The 24,595-nt window shown below is 43.9% G+C and overlaps 1 protein-coding gene across 4 annotated transcripts in view; it reads right to left on the bottom strand.

Moving 5' to 3' along the window:
• The window catches only part of ctif (CBP80/20-dependent translation initiation factor), a 300,050-nt gene that overhangs the window by 211,385 nt on the left and 64,070 nt on the right, over positions 1–24,595 (bottom strand). The gene's annotated exons all lie outside the window — the stretch shown is intronic.

The raw sequence follows: 24,595 nt of genomic DNA, 5'->3' as shown, positions 1-24,595 counted from the left end.
ACCAGGATGGCCTGAGGGTGCTCCGCTTCTTCCTCGAGCAGAGGCCCAACCAGTCCCCATCCACCGCCCTCCTCCGCCTGGCTGAACTTGTTCTCACATTGAACAACTTCTCCTTTAACTCCACTCACTTTCTCCAAATTAAAGAGGTTGTTGCTATGGGTCCTAGCTACGCCTGCCTTTTCGTCAGATATGTGGAACATTCTTTGTTCCAGTCCTACTCGGGTCCCCTCCCTCACCTCTTTTTCCGGTACATTGATGACTGTATCAATGCCGTTTCCTGCTCTCGCCCTGAACTAGAAAATTTCATTCACTTTGCATCCAATTCCCACCCTCCCCTCACCTTCACATGGTCCATCTCCGACTCTTCCCTTCCTCGACTTTTCTGTTTCCATTTCTGGGGATAGGCTAGCGACAAACATTCCCTATAACCCCACTGACTCCTACAGCTATCTGGACTACACTTCCTCCCACCCCGCTTCCTGTAAGGGCTCCATTCTATTCTCCCAGTTTCTCCGTCTCCTTCGCATCTGTTCTGATGATACCACCTTTCACACTAGTGCTTCTGACATGTCTTCCTTTGTCCTCAACCGAGGATTCCCCTCCGCCGAGGTTAACACTGTGTCCGTTCCATTTCCCGCACTTCTGCTCTCACCCCTTCCCTTTTTCCCCAGAGCCACGATAGGGTTCCCCTGTCCTCACCTTTCACCCCACCAGTTTCCATCTACCCCTCCCCTCGCAGCATTCCAAGGGGACCGCTCCCTCCGTAACACGCTGGTCTACTGCTCAATCACCCCCTCCCACCGCACCTTCCCGTGCAAGCACAGATGTAGCAACACCTGCCCGTTTACCTAATCCCTTCCCACTGTCCAGGGCCCCAAACACTCCTTCCAGGTGAAACAGTGATTTACTTGTACTGCTTTCAATTCAGTATACTGTATTCGCTGCTCAAGATGTGGTCTCCTCTACATTGGGGAGACCAAGCGTAGATTGGGTGACCGCTTTGAGGAACACCTCCGTTCAGTCCAGAAGTGTGACCCTGAGCTTCTGGTCGCCTGTCACTTTAGAAGCTCAACATAAGCTCGAGGAACAGTACCTCAGCTTTCGATTACTTTACAGCCTTCTGGACTCCACATCGAGTTCAACAATTTCAGGCCATCACCTCTGCCCCCATTTTTTCACATGGCAGCTGTTGGCGATTCTGCCATCCCCATTTACACTCAGCTCATCTGTTGTTTCTTTACTCGTTCCGTTACCATCCCCTTTTGCTTTGTACAATCATCTCTTTTGTCTTTTAATCTCTCCTGCCTTCCACTCCATCACAGACCTTCCCTTTTGTTCTTACCTCTCCTCCCCCTCCCCTTGCTTAAAATCTGTTACATCTCTAACAGATGCTGCCTGACCCACTGAGTATTTCCAGCAGTTTCTAGCTTTCATTTCAGATTTCCAGCAGCCGCAGTATTTTGCTTTTGTGTTTGTGGAAGCCGAGAGGCTATTTCCCCCGGCTGGAGAGTCGCGGACTAGGGGGCAGAGTCTCCGGATAAGGGATCAGCCATTGAAGACTGAGATGAAGAGGAATTTCTTCACTCACAGGGTTGTGGATCTTTGGAATTGTCTACCTGAAGGGGCTGTGGATGCTGAGTCGTTGAGTATATTCAAGGCTGAGATAGCTAGATTTTTGTACTCTGGGGGAATCAAGGGATATGGAGAACGGGCAGGAAAGTGGAGTTGAGATCGAAGATCAGCCATGATCTTCTTGAATGCCATATGGCCTGCTCCTATTTCTTAATTCTTATGTACAAGGCTACAGACCAAAGGTTGCAAAGTGGGATAAAGTTGGATAGCTCTTTTTTGGCCAGCACAAACACAATGGGCCGAATGGCCTCCATCGCTGCTGTAAACTTCCAAGACGACAATCAGACATACACCACATACAAAGAGGGAAAGAGATGTGAACAAACGTGTAGTATGTCATACCTTTCACATTCTCAGAACATCCCAAAGTGCCTTCTAACCAAGTGTTTGGGTGAATACAATATTAAACAAGCCATTTTCAATATCAGCTCCGAGAAAGTATCTCTATTTTGTTATGAGAAAACAATGAAAGAATTGACTAAAGTGGAAGGGTTGAGAAGGACTGCAAGAGCTTACAGACTGGCACGTAAGAGTAGTTATAATCCAAAACCCAAATGGCAAAGATTGAAATTCTGTGGATTTAACCAAGTTAAACAAGAGTGTGTTGTGTGTCTTGGGAGAAGCACAACAACATCCAGTGGATGAAAGCCCAGCTCAGTCGGAAGGGATGTCAATGCAGGAATCTGGCAGATCCCTTTGTCAGTGCGTGGAACCTTTATCACTTTCCACTTCTACCATTTAGTATGTCTTCAGCTCCAAAACATCTCCAGAGATGTATGCCAATACAACGGGGCATGGTAGTGTAGTGGTTATGTTACTGGACTAATTATCCAGAAATGAACATGGGTTCAAATCTCAGTGAGAATTTTAATTCAGTTTTTTTCAAAAAGGCAATAAAAAGCTTGTTATCACAAAAAAGTGACAACACAGCTATTGGATTGTTAGAAAATCCCAACTGGTTCACTAATGTTCTTCAGGGAAGGAAACTTGGGGGGGGGGGGGGGTGAGGGGGGCAAAATCGCCCCTTTCCACAATAACGGAACACAAGACACTTTTTGCCCCGGGGAAGGGTGTGCCACAGCCTCCCGGCAAATTGGTCGGAGTTTGCGAAGGCGTTGCCATGGCAGCACCGTGCCCCATCGCCGTGCGCACTGACCCCTCACCGGCCCCTCGCTGACTCCTTATCGCCCCCACGGAGGAAACTGCCCCGCTGGCTGCGAGGCTAGCACAAGCGGAGGTCGACGCCAGCTTCACGGGTCGCTAAGCTGGCGGACATCCACTCTTGGGACGCTCATTAAAAAGGGGAGAGCGCCAGCGCCCCGGGTCGCCATTTTTTTTTGTCAGCCAACTCTCGCGTTGGCTGAACAATGGCAGCCCTAGCGTGGTCCGGTTCGCCATCGTGCAGCCCGGCACTCTGTCTTGGCTGCTGGGCTGCAGGCTCTGTCGCACACTGCCCTGATGGCCCAGTGGGAGCCAGCGGTCATCGCCTTGAATCAAAGGGGAGGAGCGTTGAAGTGCCCCACCAACACCCCGGTTACTGCCCCCAAAGGAAATGGAGCGCGCGAGATTGCGCTCCACTTCCTTAGAGGGGCGGGAAGGTTAATTCCGTGGCGGGAGTGGGACTTCTGCACCGGGCGCCAAAAGTCCCGGCCCCAGAAGATTACTGCCCCCAATCAGAGCCCACACTAACATGGTGGACTCCTATCTGCCCTCTGAAGTGAACTCGTAATCAACTCTGTTGTATCAGTGGTATCACCAGCAATGAGGGAAGGCCTTGCCAGCTATGCCCACATCCAGAGAGCAAATTAATTCCTAGAAGGCCTGGTAACATTCTACTAAATGGAGACCCCCCTACCAGAACAGGGCAAAGAAGTCAGATCTGTCTTAATGAACTGCAATGAGGAGGAGGAGGAGGAATTATGCAAAGTGCAAAAAGTATGGATTCTCAAAAAAATCAATCAGATTTTCAGAAACTTCAAAGAAGACGGTGACAAGCTCGAGAGAATATGAATGCTCATGAATGTGAGCAAGGTCCATCGATTCCTGGGAATGTTCGGCAAGTTAAAATATTGAGTCCAGTTTTGATTGCCCTCATTTAGGAAGAATGAGGATGCAGAAGAGATTTACTGGCTTTTAATTATGAGCATAAGTTAGTGAAACGGGTTTTCTTTTCACTGGAACACAGAAGACGATGAGGTAATTGGAATTCAATTCAGCCAACTGATACTTGGTAGTGCATTTGCCAGCAGAATGATTGGGGAAGCTTGCACTACCAGTACTCATCAAAGTTATTTTCTTCCTTGACCTGATCTCTCTCAGCTGCAAACTGCTGTGGCAGAGAAGATGGTAACTGACTTACTCTCAGGGCTCTGGTAACATTTCTTTAAACTGGCCACTAGGAGGGGTGTGTGAGCACCTCGTGAGTGAATGTCATTCCAACACGGAGGACGTACTGCAGCCAAAAATAATGCAGTCCACATCCAACATTCACATACAGCACACATAAGATCCAGAGCTGGGACCTTACTGTCGATATGGCTCGGTACCGAGTGACTGATCAGCACTCCGAACAGACAATAAAGCTGACAGACACACACATCAAATGAGCATCTATTGTTCAGCTTTCACAGGCAACATGGTGTGCCCCATGAGCTGCAGTCAGAGGGACTTTAGTATTTAAAAAAAAAGCTGTGTTTCTCTAAAGAAATGAGGGTTCACTTTATTTTTTTTAAAAGTAAAGATTTTTATATTCAATTTATACCCCTTCCACAATATTCATTACAATAACAGTCCTTTAATACTTTAACAATTTGCTTGTGAGAAAACTGAAAGGATTCAACAAACATTAGGCCGAGTTCTTCTTGAAATGATTCTGGCAAACTCTCAGCACTTTCAAACAAAGGAGAGGCCCTTCTGGAAAGAGTAGCTTTTGTTTCCCTTTCTGCGCTGAAGCCACCTCCTTGTGTTCTGCAAATCTCCAGCTAATCCCACCAGTTACAGCCATTCAAGAGACGGGGGGCCAACGACAAACCGAATTAGCCCATACACCACTTGGCACACAAGGGCAGCAGCAGTGGGTCACATGACTCCAAAGAGCAACATAAACACAGCTAATCCTCACTGAATCGTAGCTGATGCCATTTTGGCAAAGATTTGCAGAGTGTATTTAAATCACTGCAGCTATTTATAAGTGGCTGCCATCAGTAAGTTTGCAGATGGGTCGGAAGGCAGCCCAAATTCCCAAAGGAGAAACTGGTTAAAACAAAGGCGATTTTAAAAATTGAACGGCAGGAACCTATTTTTAAAACAAATCCCAATCCCCAAACAGGTACAGCAGAAGATCATTATTTTTGTTAAATTTAATGCCTATTGAAATGTTTTTCAATGAACAGAAACTTTTAACCTTTATTTAATTTTGAAGCCGAGATTAGATTGCACCTGTCCAATGGCAAAGGGTAAGCTCAGACTGACAGTTTGGCAGAAGCTGTCAAACAACCTGGTCACCTAACTGAGTGAAGTTAGCTCAGCCAATCGAACCAGTCAGTTGTAGTTCTCCTATTGGCTTGTTGGGTAAATGGATTGCCTGATGTGGGATTGAAGCTATACAGACCAGGAAGGTCTGCGGTTTGATTCCTGGTCTGTGCGGTTACATCGGATATACGGCACAGAAACAGGCCATTCGGCCCAACCAATCCATGTTGGAGTTTATGTTCCACTCAGGCCTCATTTAAATCTATTCACATAACCCTCTATTCCCTTCTCCCTCATATGCTTGTCTAGCCTCCCCTTAAATGTATCTATACTATTTGCTTCAACCACTCTGTGGTAGCGAGTTCCACATTCTCACCACTCTCTGGGGGAAGAAGTTTTTCTGAATTCCCTATTTGATTTCATGGTGACCAACTTGTATTGCTGGCCTCTAGTTATGCTCTTCCCCACAAGTGGAAACATTCTCTCTGTATCCACGCTATCAAAACCTTTCATAATTTTAAAGACCTGTGTTAGGTCACCCCTCATCTTTCTTTTTTCAAGAGAAAAGAGACCCAGTCTGTTCATCCTTTCCTGATATGTAGACCCTCGCATTTCTGGTATCATAGAAAAGGAGTAGGCCATTCGGCCCTTCGAGCCTGCAGCACCATTCAGTATGATCATGGCTGATCATGCAACTTCAGTACCCCATTCCTGCTTTCTCTCCATGCCCCTTGATCCCTTTAGCCATAAGGGCCATATCTAACTTTCTTTTGAATATATCTAACGAACTGGCCTCAACAACTTTCTGTGAGAATTCCACAGGTTCACAATTCTCTGGGTGAAGAAGTTTCTCCTCATCTCGATCCTAAATGGCTTACCCCTTATCCTTAGACTGTGACCACTGGTTCTGGACTTCCCAAACATCGGGAACATTCTTCCTGCATCTAACCTGTCCAATCCTGTCAGAATTTTATATGTTTCTATGAGATCCCCTCTCATTCTTCTAAATTCCAGAGAATATAAGCCTAGTCGATCCAGTCTTTCATATGTCAGTCCTGCCATCCCGGGAATCAGTCTGGTGAACCTTCGCTGCACTTCCTCAATAGCAAGAATGTCGTTCCTCAGATTAGGAGACCAAAACTGTACACAATACTCCAGGTGTGGCCTCACCAAGGCCCTGTACAACTGAAGTAAGACCTCCCTGCTCCTATACTCAAATCCTCTCGCTATGAAGGCCAACATGATTGCAAATCTTCTCTGCACCCTCTCCAGTGACTTGATATCCTTTTTATAATGTGACGACCAGAACTGTACACAGTACGCCAAGTGTGGTTTAACCAAGGTTTGATACAGGTTTAGCATAACTTCCCTACTTTTCAATTCTATCCCCCTAGAAATAAACCCGAGTGCTTGGTTTTCTTTTTATGCGAGCTTGCTAACCTGTGTCGCAGCTGTTCATGATTTGTGTATTTGTACTGCGAGATCCCTTTGTTCCTCTACGCCACCGAGACTCGCGCCCGCCAAGTAATAAGTGACCTCCCTATTCTTCCTACCAAAATGTAATACCTCACATTTCTGTGTTGAACGTCATTTGCCAATTAAATGCCCATTGTGCAAGCTTATTTATGTCCTCCTGTAATTTATTGCAGCCCTCCGCAGTATTGACTATCCGCCCCAATTTGTTACGCCCACAAATTTAGAAATTATGTTTTTGATTCCAAAGTCTAAATCGTTAATATAAATTGGGAACAACAGTGCTTCCAGCACTGATCCTTGTGGAACACCACTACCTACCTTCTGCCACTGTGAATAGCTACTCTTTACTCTCACTCGCTGCTTTCTGTCATGAAACCAGCTAGCTATCCATTCTACTACTTGTCCCCTGACTCCGCATTCTCTGACCTTGTTCAACAGTCTATTATGGAGTACCTTATCAAAGGCCTTTTGAAAATCTAGATAAATTACATCTACTATAAATTGCATTACCGTTGTCTACTCTCACCGTTACCTCTTCAAAAAATTCAATAAAGTTGGTCAAGCAAGACTCTCCCTTTTGAAATGCATGCTGTCTATTCATGACTATATTTTTGGTTTCTAGATTCTATTTTCTCCTTTAGTAGCATTCCATTATTTTTCGTACCACCGATGTTAAGCTGATTGGTCTATAATTCCCTGGACATGTTCTATCCCCCTTCTTAAATGTAGGTATTACGTTATCTATCTGCCAGTCCTCTGACACTACAACTTTTTCTAATGAATTATTAAATATGTGCAGTAATGCTTCTGCTATCTTTTCCCCAGATTCTTTTAAAATGCGAGGATGCAATCCATCCGGACCAGGAGTTATGTCCTTTTTGAGTTTGATTAGTTCATTTAATATATCCCCTCTTTTTATTTTAAATGTACTTATCTCACTACTAATCTCATCATCCAATGTAATATCCACCTGTTCTATCTCCCTGTTAAATACTGAAGCAAAATATTTAGTATTTCTGCCATCGCTCTATTACCACCTGGGGCAGCACGGGCCAGCCCACACTGCGATATGTGTACGCACTAGGTCCATGCAGTAGAGCTGGTCTCCAGTCGTCTTCGTTAATCCTTACTACTGGACCAAGACCTAGCTCTGTCAAACCTGTGTGGTGGCTGGTGTGCAACGGTCACCACACATTAAAAAAGTCCAAGCACAGGCATCTTCCACCCTTCAAGATTTAGTTCGGACCTAGAATTTTAGGTCCTTCATTGAAACACCTGTGAACTTTTTGATGTGGAAGCAAGTCAACCTTGATTCGAGGGACTGTCTATGATGATGAGGGATCATTACCTGTATTATCATGTCTATTCCTTAATGGTCCTATTCCCATACCAACATCCTTCGTTTAAAAATTGATGTGCATGTAAAGTATTTAACTATTTTGTTTTATGTTCCTTAACAATTTAATTTCATAGTTCCTCCTTGCCTTCCTAATTTTTTTTTGTATACCTCTCCTAATCTCTTTGCATTCTCCCTTATCATGCACTCTCCTACTATCTATGGGCCCCAGTTTCCAATATCCGCTAGAACGGCGCACCTCCGAGAGGCCCGCCTATTTTGTGGAATGAAAAGCACGCCAAAAACTTACCTCGCGATTCTCCGATTGCAGCAGGCTTGTTGAGCAGTCAGCGCAACGCAGCACAACAGCAGGGGGGGGCGGAGCTACAGCCCTTTGCCAAAAAGAGTGCCGGCAGCTGCGCGCATGCGCAGTGGTGTCTGTGCGCATGTGCAGTAGCTCCTGGCCCCCCAGATTCTGTGTGCGTGTGCTGCTGGCTGTGTGGGAGGGGCCCGAAGCATGCAGCCCCTAGCCCTGACCGAATGGGCTCCTGGAGCGGGCAGAGTGCCAATTTCCAGCCCGAAGCACGCAGCCCCTAGCCCTGGCCAGGCTCCTGGTGCTCCAGAACGGGCAGGTGAGGTAGGAACTTTTTATTTTTTTTATTTACTGATTTATTGATCATTTATTATTGATGATGGTTCTTTCTTGGTAAAAGTGAAGTGCTTAATGCTTTGGAAAATCCCCTAACTTCCCTTCCTCTCCTTCCCTATCTCTGGCTTCCCTGCGCCTAATTCTAAAGTGTACGCAAGGTTTTTCTGAGCGTAGAATAGTCGATACTTACTCCATTCTAAGTTAGTTTGGAGTAACTTTTCGGTACCTAAACTTGCAAAACAGGTGTAAGCGGCTGGTAACACCCTCTTTTGAAAAAAAAAATGAACTAAAACGAAACTAAACTAACTCACTAGAACTGGAGCAAACTAAATACCGAGAATTGCGATTTCTAAATTCTCCAAACTAAACTAGCTGCTCAAAAAAATAGGAGCAACTCCACCCGAAACTTGGGCCCTATGTACTTAATGGATGCCTCTTTCCTTACCCTCAATTATTCCCTTATGACTTTATTCATCAACGGAGTCTCATTAGTGTTTAGTTTGTTCTTTCCTTTTAGCGAAATAGATTGTTCCTGCGCTCTGTTGAACACCATTTTAAATGTTTCCCATTGCTGCTTTACATCATTGTTTGCCAATATTGTTGCCCATTTTATTTTCCCAAGTTCTATTCTCAGCCCCTCAAAATCAGCTTCCCTCCATTCTATTACCCTGGTCATACTTAAGCGCCCTTATCAATTATCATCTTAAAGCACATTTTATTATGGTCACCATTGTTTAGATGTTCCCCTACATTGACTTCTCTTATCTGCTGTTATCTTCACTCCCCATTACTAGATCCAATAGCGAATCCTCCATTGTTGGGCTAGAAAGGAGTCCTGTACACATTGTAGGAACTGCATTCCCTTATCCCCTTTACCTAGAGTATTGTGTTCAGTTTTGGTCTCCTAGTCTGAGGAAGGACATTCTTGCTATTGAGTGCAGCGAAGGTTCACCAGACTGATTATCGGGATGGCTGGACTGTCATATGAGGAGACTCTGGATCAACTGGGCCTTTATTCACTGGAGTTTAGAAGGATGAGAGGGGATCTCATAGAAACATAAAGTTCTGACGGGACTGGACAGGTTAGATGCGGGAAGAATGTTCCCGATATTGGGGAAGTCCAGAACCAGGGGACATAGTCTTAGGATAAGGGGTAGGCCATTTAGCACTGAGATGAGGAGAAACTTCTTCACAGTTGTTAACCTGTGGAATTCTCTACCGCAGAGAGTTGTTGATGTCAGTTCATTGGATATATTCAAGAGGGAGTTAGATATGGCCCTTACGGTTAAGAGGATCAAGGAGTTTGGAGAGAAAGCAGGAAAGGGATACTGAGGGAATGATCAGCCATGATCTTATTGAATGGTGGTGCAGGCTTGAAGGGCCGAATGGTCTACTCCTGCACCTATTTTCTATGTTTACCTCTTCTGTCCAATTAATATTGGGGTAGTTGAAATTCCCCATGATTATTAATCTATGTTTTTTACTCATTTCCCTAATTTGTCTGCATATTTCCTTGTCCACCTCCCTTCCACCATTAGGTGGTCTGTAGACTACAACTGTGATTGATCCTTTATCCTTTTACGAGATAAAATGAGACGTTAAACCGAGGCCCTGTCTGCCCTCTCAGGTGGATGTAAAAGATTCCATGACACTATTTCAAAGAAGAGCAAGGAAGTTATCCCCAGTGTCCTGGCCAATATTTATTCCTCAATCAACATAACAAAAACAGATTATCTGGTCATTATCCCATTGCGTGTTTGTGGGAGCTTGCTGTGTGCAAATTGGCTGCCACGTTTCCTACATTACAACAGTGACTACACTTCAAAAGTACTTAATTGGCTGTAAAGCGCTTTGAGATGTCTGGTGGTCATGAAAGGCGCTATATAAATGCAAGTCTTTCTCTTTTTCCTCTCTGTCCATATGAATTCTATTTTTGTCTTGCTGATAGCTGAGTGACTTTTTTCTACTGCCATGATGGTATCCCTGATAAGTAGAGCTACTCCACCTCCCCTTTTTCTCTCTCTATCTTTTCTAAATAAAAGTTTTACCCTGCAATGTTTAATTCTCAGTCCTGATTTTTCTATAGCCATGTCTCAGTAATTTCTACCATGTCTGGTTCCTCACAACGCATGTTTGCCTCCAGCTCCCCTGTTTTATTACAGACACTACGTGCAGTGCTGTTACAGACAATTTAACTCAGCTTTAATAGGATTTCCTCTCACTTTATGCTGAACCATATTTTTAGACTCCTGTTCTCTAACTATTTATTCTCTTGCCATTGATCTTATCGAAACAAAAGAGAGAGAGAGAAAAAGAGAGGAGGGAGGATGGAGGGGGGGGGGGGGGCGTTTGTTTTTGAGTATGGAACAAAAGAATAAAAATACAGGAAAACTTGAAACATCCTTAAAATGGCATTGCTGTCACTGAAAAGTCTTCACTCACAGCTTTTCAACAAGATAACACAATTTGCATATTGCATCAGAAATTACAGCATCATTTGCACCTCAGGCTAATAAAATTATGTGGGACATTTCCAGTTCCCTGAAACACATGATTAAGAGACAGAGAGAAATAAAAATATGGGAAATAAACATTTTCTGTTGATGAGAATCCAGTATTTCCAGTACATTATGGATCAAGTCCTCCCTCTTGATAACTGGGCCAAAAAACACATTCACCTGAAAATTCTTTCATTTTTCTTCTGCCGGCATTACTTTAAACAAAACCTAATTCTTTAACAAGGAGTGCTGATAGTATGGGGAGAATTGGTTTGCAGGATGCGGAGTCCAAGATGGCACAGACACTCCGCCAACACTCCTCGTTTCTTGCTGCTCAGGATAATTCCGTACAATTGCACAGCTGCACACATCAATCTTACTCAGTCAGTCAGACATTAACGTGCAAGGTTGATTTGAAAGAAAGGCAAACATATTGAAGCATCTTAAAAGTTCATGGTTCTTTAAAATTGAGGGAGAGGCATCACGATGGTATAAAAAGCTTAAGCAAAAGCCTCAATTACCACATTTTTCTTTACTTCACCCTTCCCTTGGGAACCAGTCATGGTCAGATCACCAGCTATTTCTTCCTTTTCCTGGTACCTTCCCCAAGATAATTTAGGCCATATTCACCAAAAACACATTCTTGATCTGAAATGAACACAGAAGCTGTTGGAATTACACAGTAATTATCGAAACGTGTAAGATTATGAGGGGGCTTGACAAGGTGGATGCAGAGAGGATGTTTCCACTGATGGGGGAGACTAGAACTAGAGGGCACGATCTTAGAATAAGGGGCCACCCATTTAAAACTGAGATGAGGAGAAATTTCTTCTCTGAGGGTTGTAAATCTGTGGAATTCGCTGCCTCAGAGAGCCGGGACATTGAATAAATTTAAGACAGAAATAGGCAGTTCGGGGATAAGGGGTAAGGAGATAAGGGGTTATGGGGAGCGGGCAGGGAAGTGGAGCTGAGTCCATGATCGGATCAGCCTTGATCTTATTGAATGGCGGAGCAGGCTCGAGGGGCCGTATTGCCTACTCCTGCTCCTATTTCTTATGTTCTTATAAGGTGGTTAAGAAGGCATATGGAATACTTGCCTTTATTAGGTGAGACATAGAATGCAAGAGCAGAGAGGTTATGCATAAACTGTATAAAACACTAGTTAGGCCACAGCTAGAGTACTGCATGCAGTTCTGGTCACCACATTACAGGAAAGATGTGATTGCACAGGAAAGGGTACAGAAGAGATTTACAAGAATGTTGCCTGGACTGGAGAATTTTGGCTATGAGGAAAGATTGGAGATGCTGGGTCTATTTTCTTTGGAACAGAGGAAGCTAAGGAGAGACTGATTGAGGTGTACAAAATTATGAGGGGCCTTGATAGAGTGGATAGGAAGGAGCTGTTTCCCTTAGCAAAGGGGTCAACAACGAGGGGGCATAGATTTAAAGTAAGTGGGGGGAGGTTTAGAGGAGATACATGGGGAAATTTCTTCACCCAGAGGGTGATGGGGGTTTGGAACACACTGCCTGAAAGGGTGGTAGAGGCAGAAACCCTCACCACATTTAAAAGATACTTGGATGTGCACTTAAAGTGCCATAACCTACAGGGCTACGGACCAAGAGCTGGAAAGTGGGATTAGGCTGGATAGCTCTTGGTCAACCGGCACGGACACGATGGGCCGAAATGGTCTCCTTCCGTGCTGTAAATTTATATGATTCTATATCTAGCCGAATACGACTGTTAAAGGAATACAATCAACTTCAAAGGGATTCCAAGCCATTTTATCAAGTTGTACTAAGACTTAATTGTGCAATGCCACTGTGTCATTAATTACAACAGAATTTTATTTTCTTCTAATTTTTTGCCTTCTCAGCCTGAAGACAGTAACTTTACGTTGGAGCAGAAGTTCAATGTGCAAGAACAGTCCTCCAGTAGCACTGACACAAATGGAAATACTTCACACAAGTCTCAATAGCAAAACATCAGAATATTTGACCATGGTGGGGGGTAAATGGGGAAGAGGGCTGAAAGCTCTGTTGAAAGGGTTAACCCTGATCTTATTTTTACATACACGCACTTGCATAAGAAATAGGAACAGGAGTAGGCCACACGGCCCCTTGAGCCTGCTCCGCCATTTAATAAGATCATGGCTGATCTGATCATGGACTCGGGTCCACTTCCCTGCCCGCTCCCCATAACCCTTTATTCCCTTATCAGTTAAGAAACTGTCTATTTCTGTCTTAAATTTATTCAATGTCCCAGCTTCCACAGCTCTCTGAGGCAACGAATTCCACAGATTTACAACCCTCAGAAGAAATTTCTCATCTCCGTTTTAAATGGGCGGCCCCTTATTTTAAGATCATGCCCTCTAGTTCTAGTCTCCCCCATTCTCTCTGCATCCACTTTGTCAAGCCCCCTCATAATCTTATACGTTTCGATAAGATCACCTCTCAATCTTCCGAATTCCAACGAGTCACAACCTACTCAACCTTTCCTCATAAGTTAACCCCCTCATCCCTGGAATCAACCTCGTGAACCTTCTCTGAACTGCCTCCAAAGCAAGAATATCCTTTCGTAAATATGGAAACTAAAACTGCACACAGCATTCCAGGTGTGGCCTCACCAATACCTTATATAGCTGTAACAAGACTTCCCTGTTTTTATACTCCATCCCCTTTGCAATCAAGGCCAAGATACCATTGGCCTTCCTGATCACTTGCTGTACCTGCATACTAACCTTTTGTGTTTCATGCACAAGTACCCCCAGGTCCCGCTGTACTGCGGCACTTTGCAATCTTTCTCCATTTAAATAATAACTTGCTCTTTGATTTTTTGCTGCCAAAGTGCATGACCTCACACTTTCCAACATTATACTCCATCTGCCAAATTTTTGCCCACTCACTTAGCCTGTGTATGAACTTTTGCAGATTTTTTATGTCCTCCTCACACATTGCTTTTCTTCCCATCTTTGTATCGTCAGCAAACTAGGCTACGTTACACTCAGTCCCTTCTTCCAAGTCGTCTATACGTCTATATAGAGTGTAAATAGTTGGGCTCCCAGCACTGATCCCTGTGGCACCCCACTAGTTATTGGTTGCCAACCCGAGAATGAACCATTTATCCCGACTCTCTGTTCTCGATTAGTTAGCCAATCCTCTATTCGTGCTAATATATTACCGCTAACCCTGTGAACTTTTATCTTGTGCAGTAACTTGCCAGTAGGGAGTCACCAGACAGCGACCAGACCAGAATAAAGAAATCCCAGCTTATTTGTCCCTCCGTAGCCCAGGGGCACGGAGGTCAATTGCATCACCCTCACGACGACTCTGGTTGTAACTAGCTAACTCAGCACAGACCATGGATCAAGCCTTTAACCTTCCTAATCTGTGAGAGTTAGTACCACAGCAGATGGAACATCAAAGGAGCCTATTTCATTGCTCATTAAATGTGCTAAAAACTAAATACATGGAAACTAATTGTACAGGTAGCACTTTAAACAGCCGCAAATAAAGAGGCTTGCCATTAGCAGATTGGAGCAGCCAGCCCCTAGCTGTTTAGGAACAGAACCAGACAACTGCCCAAACCAGAATATGCCTTTAATGCAAAGGATAATTTCAAACGAATAAAAAAGTTTATTCATAGAAGCACATCAGCAGCGCAATCACGTGTCTGGTCATATGTACATGTTCTACCAATCAAACGAATCTGACATAACTGGGATGAGCTTCCCAAATTAATTCAAGACATGAGAACACACATCAACTTTTTAGCAGAGTTTCAGTAAAAGATTGCCTCTTTTTCAGAGATCAAAGCCACCTATCTGCCCTCTCACTGTATTCCTCAATCCTCTTCTCCAGAAACACACCCAATTGCTGCATCAATCTACCAACATAACTTTACACAAAAGGCCATATCTTAAAGGCTTCCATTTGGCAAAGCGAGACGTGACCTTTGAACATTGCTCGAAGTACCATAAATAAACTGCAGCTTCTCGATAGAAACAATCCTACAAGAACAACCTGTACCTGTAATGAATTTCACAGGGTCAAACTTCACACCGAGTGGTAATGGATGAAGAGTTAGGGTTTGAAGTTGCAGAAAGATGGCAAAGCAGAGGACTTTTAGGAAAACCAGTGATTGGGCCCAAACAGATAAAGGCTCGGCAATTAAAAGGTGAGAGAGAGAGAAAGGGTGGGGGCGGGATGTAAAGGAGACCAAAGTCAGAGAAGCAGACTGCATGTCGGTGCATCGAGTTGGAAGAAATTGCGAACAACTAGTACTGGTTCAAATATGCAATGGCATTAGCGTTGCTCCCAGTCCCCACCGAGACCCAGGAGTTCCACAGCTCCCAGGGGGACTGGGGGGGGGGGGGGGGGCAACAACAATGCTGTTGCATATTTGAATGAGGACTAGCAATTCCAATTGTGCAGTCACGTTCTTCTCTCGGCCTTAAATTATCTTGGTTGTGGAAAAGGACAAAGCTAGACCAAGAATAAAAGTTCTCGACTGGGGGAAAAGCCAATTTTACAAAGCCGAGATGTGATTTAGCCAAAGTGGACTGGAAACAGCTACTTGAAGGTAAATCAATGTCAGAGCAATGGGAGGCATTCAAGGAGGAGATAGTGAGGGTTCAGAGCAAATATGTTCCCACAAAGAAAAAGGGTGAGATTAACAAATCTAGAGCCCGCTGGATGTCAAAGGGCAAACAGGGTAGGGTAAAGAAAAAAGGGAAGCTTAGGTCAGATACCGAGAGCAAAATACTGCAGAAAGCCCAGAGGAGTATAGAAAGTGCAGGAATTAAAATTAAAAAGGAAATTAGGAAAGCAAAGCAAGGACATGAAAATATATTCAAGGAAATAATCAAGGAAAACCCAAAATGTTTTATAAATAAGTAAAGAGCAAGAGAATAACTAAAGAAAGAGTAGCGCCTATTAGAGACCATAAAGGTAATGTGAGTGAAGGTGAAAGACGTGGGTATGGTTCTTAATGATTACTTTGTGTCTGTCTTCACAAAAAAGAGGGACGTTGCAGACATTCTAGTTCAGGAGGAGGAGTGTGAAATACTGAGAGAAAGGAAATATTAAGGGGTTTAGCAGCTTTAAAAGTAGTTAAGTTGCCAGTCCAAGATGAAATGTATCTCAGGCTGTTGAGAAGCAAGGGAGGAAATAGTGGAGGCTCTGACCATCATTTTCAAATCCTCTCTGGCTACAGGTGTGGTATTGGAGGACTGCTAACATTGTAACATTATTTTTAAAAAGTAAGAAAGGGATAGACCGAGTAATTACAGGCCAGTCAGCTTAACCTCGGCAGTGGGCAAATTATTGGAAAAAATTCTGAGGGACAGGATAAATCTTAATTTAGAAAAGCACGGATTAATTAAGGACAGAAAGTACGGGATTTGTTAAGGGAAGGTCGTGTCCGACTAACTTGATTGAATTTTTTGAGGAGGTAATAAGGAGGGTCGATGAGGATAGTGTGTTTGATGTGGTCTACATGGATTTTAGCAAGGCTTTTGATCAGGTTCCACATGGCAGACTGGTCAGAAAAGAAAAAGCCCATGGGATTCAAGGGAGAGTGGCAAATTGGATCCAAAATTGGCTCAGAGGCAGGAAGCAAAGGGTAACGGATGATGGGTGCTGTGTGACGAACACTGTTTCCAGTGGGGCTCCACAGGGCTCAGTACTAAACCCCTTGCTTTTTGTGGTATATATATCAATGATTTAGACTTCAATGTAGGGGGCATGATTGAGAATTTTGCAGAGGATACAAAAATTGGCTAGGTGGCTGATAGTGAGGAAAATAGCTGTAGACTGCAGGAAGATATCAATGGACTGGTCAGGTGGGTAGTAAAATGGCAAATGGAATTCAATCCAGAGAAGTGTGAGGTAATACATTTGGGGAGGGCTAACAAGACAAGGGAATACACATTACATGGTGGAACACTGAGAAGTGTCGAGGAGCAGAGGGTCCCTGGAGTGCATGTGTAAAACACGAGTTAGGCCACAGCTAGAGTACTACGTGCAATTCTGGTCACCACATTACAGGAAGGATGTGATTGCACTCGAGAGGGTAGAGGAGATTGACGAGGATGTTGTCAGGACTGGAGAATTTTAGCTTTGAAGAAAGATTAGATAGACTGGGTTTATTTTCTTTGGAACAGAGGAGGCTGGGGGGAGTCTTAATTGAGGTGTATAAAATTATGAGGAGCCTGGATAGAGTGGATAGGAAGGATCTATTTCAGTTAGCTGAGAGGTCAATAACTAGGAAGCATAGATTTAAAGTAATTGGTAGAAAGATTATGGGGAGTGGAGGAGAACTTTTCTCACCCATAGGATGGTGAGGTTAGGGTTAGGGTTAGGGTTAGGATCTGAAAGGGTAGTAGAGGAAGAAACCCTCATCGCATTTAAAAAGTACTTGGATGTACACCGTAACCTACAAGACTACGGACCAAGAACTGGAAAGTGGGATCTTTTTCAGCCGGTACAGACACGATGGGCCAAATGGCCTCCTGCTGTGTAGTAAATTTCTATGATTCTACAAAGCAAGGGGCAATGGCATAGAAGACATTTTATGGACAAGCATAAAGTTTTCAAATTCAATGCTCGAGGGTCAGGGAGACAATGGAACTTAACGAGGACAAGGATAATGGGGAACGAGGCTTTGTGCAAGATGGGATGTTGATTTGGAGGACTTGTACTTTACAGAGGACGACATTTGGGAGGTTGGCAAGGAGATCATTGGATTAGTTGAACCCACAAAAGGCACAAATAAGGATTTGCACAGTAGGAGTCGGGTTTGGGAGGTTGTGTGTAACGTTGTGAAAGACTTGCCGGTAGCTAGGATTTTGGGTTTGAAGCCAAGCCCAAGGTCAAACAGGACAGTCAGGATGTGTAACATTGGTCTCAACCCAGGTAAGGAGCTGGGGAGGGAAAGAAAGAAGGGGATAACGTGTGAGTATTTGGTGGGAGCTGAACAGGGTGACTTCAGTCTTAACATAGAAACATAGAAAATAGGGGCAGGAGTAGGCCGTTCGGCCCTTGTTGAGATTATGTTGGTGAAAATTATTTCTCCAAAACTTGATGTTGTAGAAGCAGTTGGACAGCACAGTGATGGTCACAGAGTCAAGCAGATCAGTGTATATGTGTGCAACTAACCTCATGTCTGTGGATGAAATCACCAAGGGCAGCATGTGGTCAAAGATAACATGTGAGCCAAAGGATAGAAGGAGAAGTCACTGCAGGAGATGTCCAGTAGAAGTAGAAATGGAATCAAGCAGAAGTATAACAAAGGGGGAACCACAGACGAGATATAACGCAGGAGAGTGTAATGATTGACCATGTCGAATGCAGGGGACAGGTCAAGAAGGAAGAGAGCAAGTGCAGCACAATTGCCAGGCCAAAGGATATCCTTGGTGATGCCTACAGAGAAGTGCATATCTCTTAATTCAGTTGTTCCTACTAAAAAAGAGGCACCATAGATTAGCTAGCGGCATCAAATGTTGAATCAGCACTATAGAACTCAACATAATCCAAGGCTCAGTGTTACAATTCCTCCATACATGGTGTTCCCGATCTCAGCAGTTTGATTGCAAGGAAAAGCTGCACCAGGCAATTTCCCAGAGGGAGGAAAGCAAAACTTGAGGAAAGAGTCGGCCTGAGTTTTAACCTCCTAGCTTCCCATTTCAGAACAGTACTGCTGGCAAGGCTTGGGATTTGGCTTGACACAGACCCAAAACGTTAACTCCGTTTCTCTCCACAGATGCTGCCTGACCCGCTGAGATTTCCAGCATTTTCTGTTTTTATATCTTGGATTTGGCTGCCTGCCTGCTCAACCAAGGAGGATGTATTGTAGAAGGAGGGAGATTAAGGCTATAAGGGTCCAAAAGCCAATGTGTCTCGGACAGCCTCAAATCAGAATCTATTGAGATCTAGTCTGCATCACAAAACTACTCATTATTTTGGGCACACTAGCACTCTCAGTTCAAGAGATTTCAAGAGGTCATAGAAATGATTGAGGGAAACAAAAATATCACAGATGCCATGGAGGGGTTGAGGAGGAAAGAGTGTGCGTTACGATTGTTGGAAGAAAGTGCAGAGAAAGGTCTCTCTGCATCTGGCTGGTCCAGTACCTGATTTGACAGTGGGCAGCGAGTGGAACAGTTTCTCCAGTAATAATAATCACCACCTTTATGAGTGCAGAAATTCACCAAAATGTACACCTTCACATTAAAACAAAATTGTGCGTCATCCATTTAGTTGCTTCTTTATTAGTTAAGTGCTTATATCTGTGTTTTTCTCCTTTCTAATTAATTATTTTATACTTTCTTTATACTTTTGATGCTCAGCATTTATGCAAACTTTTCTCCCCAATTTCTACCGTACCAATCACAATCCACGATACCTTTTCCCCACTTAGGAATGAAATTCAGTGGCAACAGACGGATTCAAACTTCCTGTGCAGCACTCTGTGGAGCTGTCCTATCGGTTACCATCATTCTGTTTACAGCATAATGCATGCACACTGCCACGTGCTATTGCTCCAGCATTCAAAAGCCACAGAAACCGTGGAGCTGTCACAGAGAGCACAAGCCAGGTTTGACAGGCTTTGCGAACACCGACACTGATCAACTGGCCATTGCAGCTCTTGGTCTATTTTGAGAATGTACGTGTAGCTTTTATGTCTAGTTGAGGTAAAGCAAGGCAGTTTCAGTGGTCACCTTTTTTGGGGTTGCCTCAGCCATCTTTTCATTATTGTTCACCTTTCCATGGTTGGTCTGCATAGCTAAGCCATTTCTTCAATTCAAATGGCCTTAATTACCTAATAACCACTTTTGGACAACTTTAAGCTCTCATTCTGGTAGCATTTAGCGAATGTAGCTCCTTTAAATAAAAACACAAAACTGTGAGCAAAGGTGCTGCACACATGGGAATCCCAAACAGCTGATCATCCATGACACAAGCGCTATAGTCAATGTTTAACCAAATGAAAAGGCTCTGCTACACTTGTATGTCATGCCTGCAGGATCCGGCAATAATAGACAACTCCTCAAACGGTAGAGTCCTGGCTCCTGCGTAGTTACATTTAAAATTGTTTGCATCATGTAGCCCAAGAACAGAAGGATCAACGTCTGGTTCAGGAGCATGCAAATGCAGAGATCCAGGTCCTGGACATGAACGAACTTAGGCCAAGAATCACTTTACTAAATATAATAAAGTATAAAGATCATCCCTAATTTAACGTGCTACTTTTGAATGATTTTTGTTGGTATTGCAAACATTGATGAAATTATCAAATCATCAACAATGCAAGGGAGCTGTATTCCATATACAGTTTGCCTACTCAAGAACCGTAACTACACACTAAATCATTGGATATGAAGCCCTTTAGGAGGTCCTGCGGATGTGATAAAATGTTACATAAATTCAAGGTATTTCTATCTGTAGTCGAAGCTGAAGTGCCCATGTTAGATGACCACCTCTACTGACTTCTGTACTCACCAAGTTTTTTTCTTTAACGTATTGTTCGAAGGAAGCTGGCAACCTTCCTGCACCTTATACAAGTGCTCAGGTTTTCATATATGCACCTAGACAGCAAGTGTTGGCAGTACAGCAGTGCCTAATGCTGGCCTCACTGGACAATTACAATCTAGTGACTGCTGGAAAGATCGCATGTTTGGACACAGGCGGGGCCACTGACTGATGTCCCCTCTTCCCCAGCTCAGGGGTGGCAAGGCCATTTGTAGTGCACCCAGATTCTACTCAGCAATTCACCACAGTCTGTACATAGTCATACCCACTCACCTTCTGTGAAGTCTTCTACAAGTTACTTTTGACACACTTTGAATAAGAACAAATCAGAAAATGGCACTGGGCAAGTTGCAATGGCAGCAAACACGGTGGACTGCCTTTAGTGGTGTCACCACTGTTGGAGAAGCCGTTCCTGTCTGTTGTATGAACGGAGCCCCCAAAAATCACAGATTGTACATGCGCACATGGTCAGATTTCTACAAGTGGGACTGGGAATGGATCATGTGTATTCAGTGCAATGTGCTCTGACAAGTTCAGCTGAGGCATCAGAGACAAGTCACCACAACAACTTGCATTAATATAGCACCTTTAATGTACTAAAACATCCCAAGACACTTTACAGGAGCGTTATCAAACAAAGTTCGACACCAATCCACATAGAGATATTAGGTGGTGACCAAAAGCTAGATCAGAAGTAGGTTTTAAAGACCGCCTTAAAGGGAGAGAGGGAGGTAGAGAGGTGGATCGGTTTAGGGAGGGAATTCCAGAGTTTAGTATCTCGGCAGCTGAAGGCACAACCGCCAATGAACGAGCTATGAAAATCGGGAATTGGGAGGCCCCCAGTTGCTTACCCCAGAATTGAAAATAATTGTGACCCTCTCCCCCCCCCCCAAAAGACCGACTAACTCAATTGCTACTCTATTAATGTTACTGAATTACTGGATTCAAGATTAGGACTGATTTCTGAGCACATACTCCTGGGAACCGGGGACTAGTTGGATGTGGCTGGCTTCTAGTGTCTGCTATTTTTAAACTTGTACTTATTACAATCTAGCGTCTGATTTAACTTACTGTGAACAACCACCTAGTAATTGCCAGTTACCAACTGCGCTGCTCCATTGCTGGGCTAACAACGGCTCCACGTGACCTCAGCATGCCGAAACACAACTCAGCCACGTAACACAAGAACATCAAAATCACCACAGCTATGGGACGCAACAACTGAGCTGCTGAGAAACTGCAATAATTTCTTGAGGGACACCCAAGGGCAGAACGTTGTGCTGTTCACTTCCACAATCAGGGAATAGCACCAAACACACTTCAGCTCCTGGCCCCTTTAAATGCAGCATCATCACTCCCATCACCCCATGGTACAAACTGTCAGCTGAGTGACGCTTGATGGAAACTCCACTGACACTGCCCCACTACAATAGAATATTTACCAGATCATTAACCTTTCACCAAATAATGACCATTATTCAGCAGCACAGACCTACTTCTAGATTACTGAAATATTCTTTTTCCTATCTACTATTAGAATTTTTAAAAATAAATTACGTAGGAACAGGAGTAGGCCATTCAGTCCCTTGAGCCTGTTCGTAACCTGCCATGCAATTAGATCATGGCTTATCTGTACCTCAACTTAATTTACCTGCCTTTGAACCATATCCCTGGATACCCTTACTTAAAAAAAAATCCATCAGTTTCAGTATTGAAAATTTCAATTGACCCAGCAATCTACAGCCTTTTGGGTGAGGATAATTCCAGATTTCATAAATAAGAACATAAGAAATAGGAGCAGGAGTAGGCCATACGGCCCCTCGAGCCTGCTCCGCCATTTAATTCGATCATGGACTCGGGTCCACTTCCCTGCCCGCTCCCCATAACCCCTTATTCCCTTATCGGTTAAGAAACTGTCTATCTCGGTCTTAAATGTATTCAATGACCCAGCTTCCACAGCTCTCTGAGGCAGCGAATTCCACAGATTACAACTCAGAGAAGAAATTCCTTCTCATCTCAGTTTTAAATGGGCGGCCCCTTATTCCAAGATCATGCCCTCTAGTTCTAGTCTCTCCTATCAGTGGAAACATCCTCTTTGTATCCACCTTGTTAAGCCCCCTCATAATCTTATACGTTTCGATAAGATAACTTCTCATTCTTCTGTTCTCCAATGAGTAGAGGCCCAACCTACTCAACCTTTCCTCTTAAGTCAACCCCCTCATCTCAAGAATCAACCTAGTGAACCTTCTCTGAATTGCCTCCAAAGCAAGTATATCCTTTCGTAAATATGGAAACCAAAATAGGTGTGGCCTCACCAATACCCTGTGTAACTGTAGCAAGACTTCCCTGCTTTTATACGCCATCCCCATTTCCACAACCGTGTGTGTGAAAAATTGCTTGCTGATTTCCCGAATGAATAACCTAGCTCAAATTTTAAGACTGTGGCCCTTGTTCTGGATTCCCCTACCAGAGGAAATAGTTTCTCTCTATCTACTCCATCAAATCAGTCATCATTTCAAACACCTCAATGTGTTAATACCCAGTCCCTTCCTGACCCTACCACGACTCCAATCGGCCACCGAGCAAGGGACCTGATGCAGAAGTGTTTTTTTCCCCATTTCCTCTTTGTGGTGGGAACACCCATGGGGCCCACATACACCTTGTGCGGGCCATTATACCTCATCTATCGCGTTCTCTGTGCATGTGCCTGCCACTACTACGCAGAGTCCCCAACTATGGCCAGGATGAGCTCAAGCTGTCCCCATCAGATATTGGATAGGATAAAAATAGATAGTGCTAAATAGGATGGCATCACTCAAAGTTAACAAGTCACCCGGTCCAGATGGGATGCATCCCAGGTTGCTGAGTGAAGCTGGGGTGAAGATAGCAGAAGCTGTGATTACAATTTCTCAATCCTTTTTGGATATTGGAGTGGTGCCAAAGGACTGGAGGATTGCAAATGTTACACCCCTAAAGGGAAGAGGGATAAACCTGGTAACTACAGGCCAATCAGCCGAACGCCAATGGTGAGAAATCTACCAGAGACTGCTGTCAAGGACAAAATTAATAGCCACTTGGAGAAGCAAGGGTTAATACGGGTCAGTTTGGATTTGTTAAAGGCAAATCGTGTCTGAGTAGCCTGATTGAGTTCTTTGATGAAGTAACAGAGAGGGTTGATGAAGTAGATGTATATATGGACTTTCAAAAAGGAAGTCGATAAATTAAAACACAACAGCCTAATTTGGAAAATAGAAGCACATAGTAACCTGGGTATGTAATTGGCTAAGAGATAGGAGACAGAGTGTAGTGAACAGATTTTTATTATGACTGGAGAGAAGTATGCAGTGGCATCCCCCAGGGTCAGTATTAGGACCATTGCTTTTGTTATATATAAATGACCTGAACTTGGATATAGTGAGTACAATTTTGAAATTTGTAGGTGATACAAAACTTGACAATGCAGTAAATAGTGAGCATGATAGTAGCAGACTTCAGGAGGAAATAGAAAGTGTAGTGAAATGATAAATGTGAAGTGATGCACTTCGGGAGAAACAACATGGAGTGGATGTATAATCAATATGGTACTATTTTGAGGGGGTGCAAGAACAGAGGAACTTGTGGGTACATATTCACAAATCCTTGAAGGTGGCAGGGTAGGTTGAGATGGTGATTAGGAATACGTTGGGATACTTGGCTTTGTAAATAGGGGCACTGAATACAAATACAAGGAAGTCATGCTAAACCTTTACAAGTCACTGGTTAGGCCTCAGCTGGAGTACTGCGTACAATTCTGGGCACTACACTTTAGGAAGGATGTCAAGGCCCTGGAGAGGATACAGAGGATGTTTACCAGGATGAATCCAGGATTAGGGACTTCAGTTATGTGGAGAGATTGGAGAAGTTGGAATTGTTCTCCTCAGGAGCAGAGAAGGTCAAAGGGAGACCTAATAGAGGTTTTCAAAATTATGAGGGGTTTTGATAGAGCAAGTAGGGAGAAACTGTTTC

This window comes from Pristiophorus japonicus, chromosome 2 (genome assembly GCF_044704955.1).
Source record: "Pristiophorus japonicus isolate sPriJap1 chromosome 2, sPriJap1.hap1, whole genome shotgun sequence".
Taxonomy (NCBI): Eukaryota; Metazoa; Chordata; class Chondrichthyes; family Pristiophoridae; genus Pristiophorus; species Pristiophorus japonicus.
Note: the sequence above shows the minus strand (reverse complement) of the source record. Positions and strands in the feature narration are given on the sequence as shown.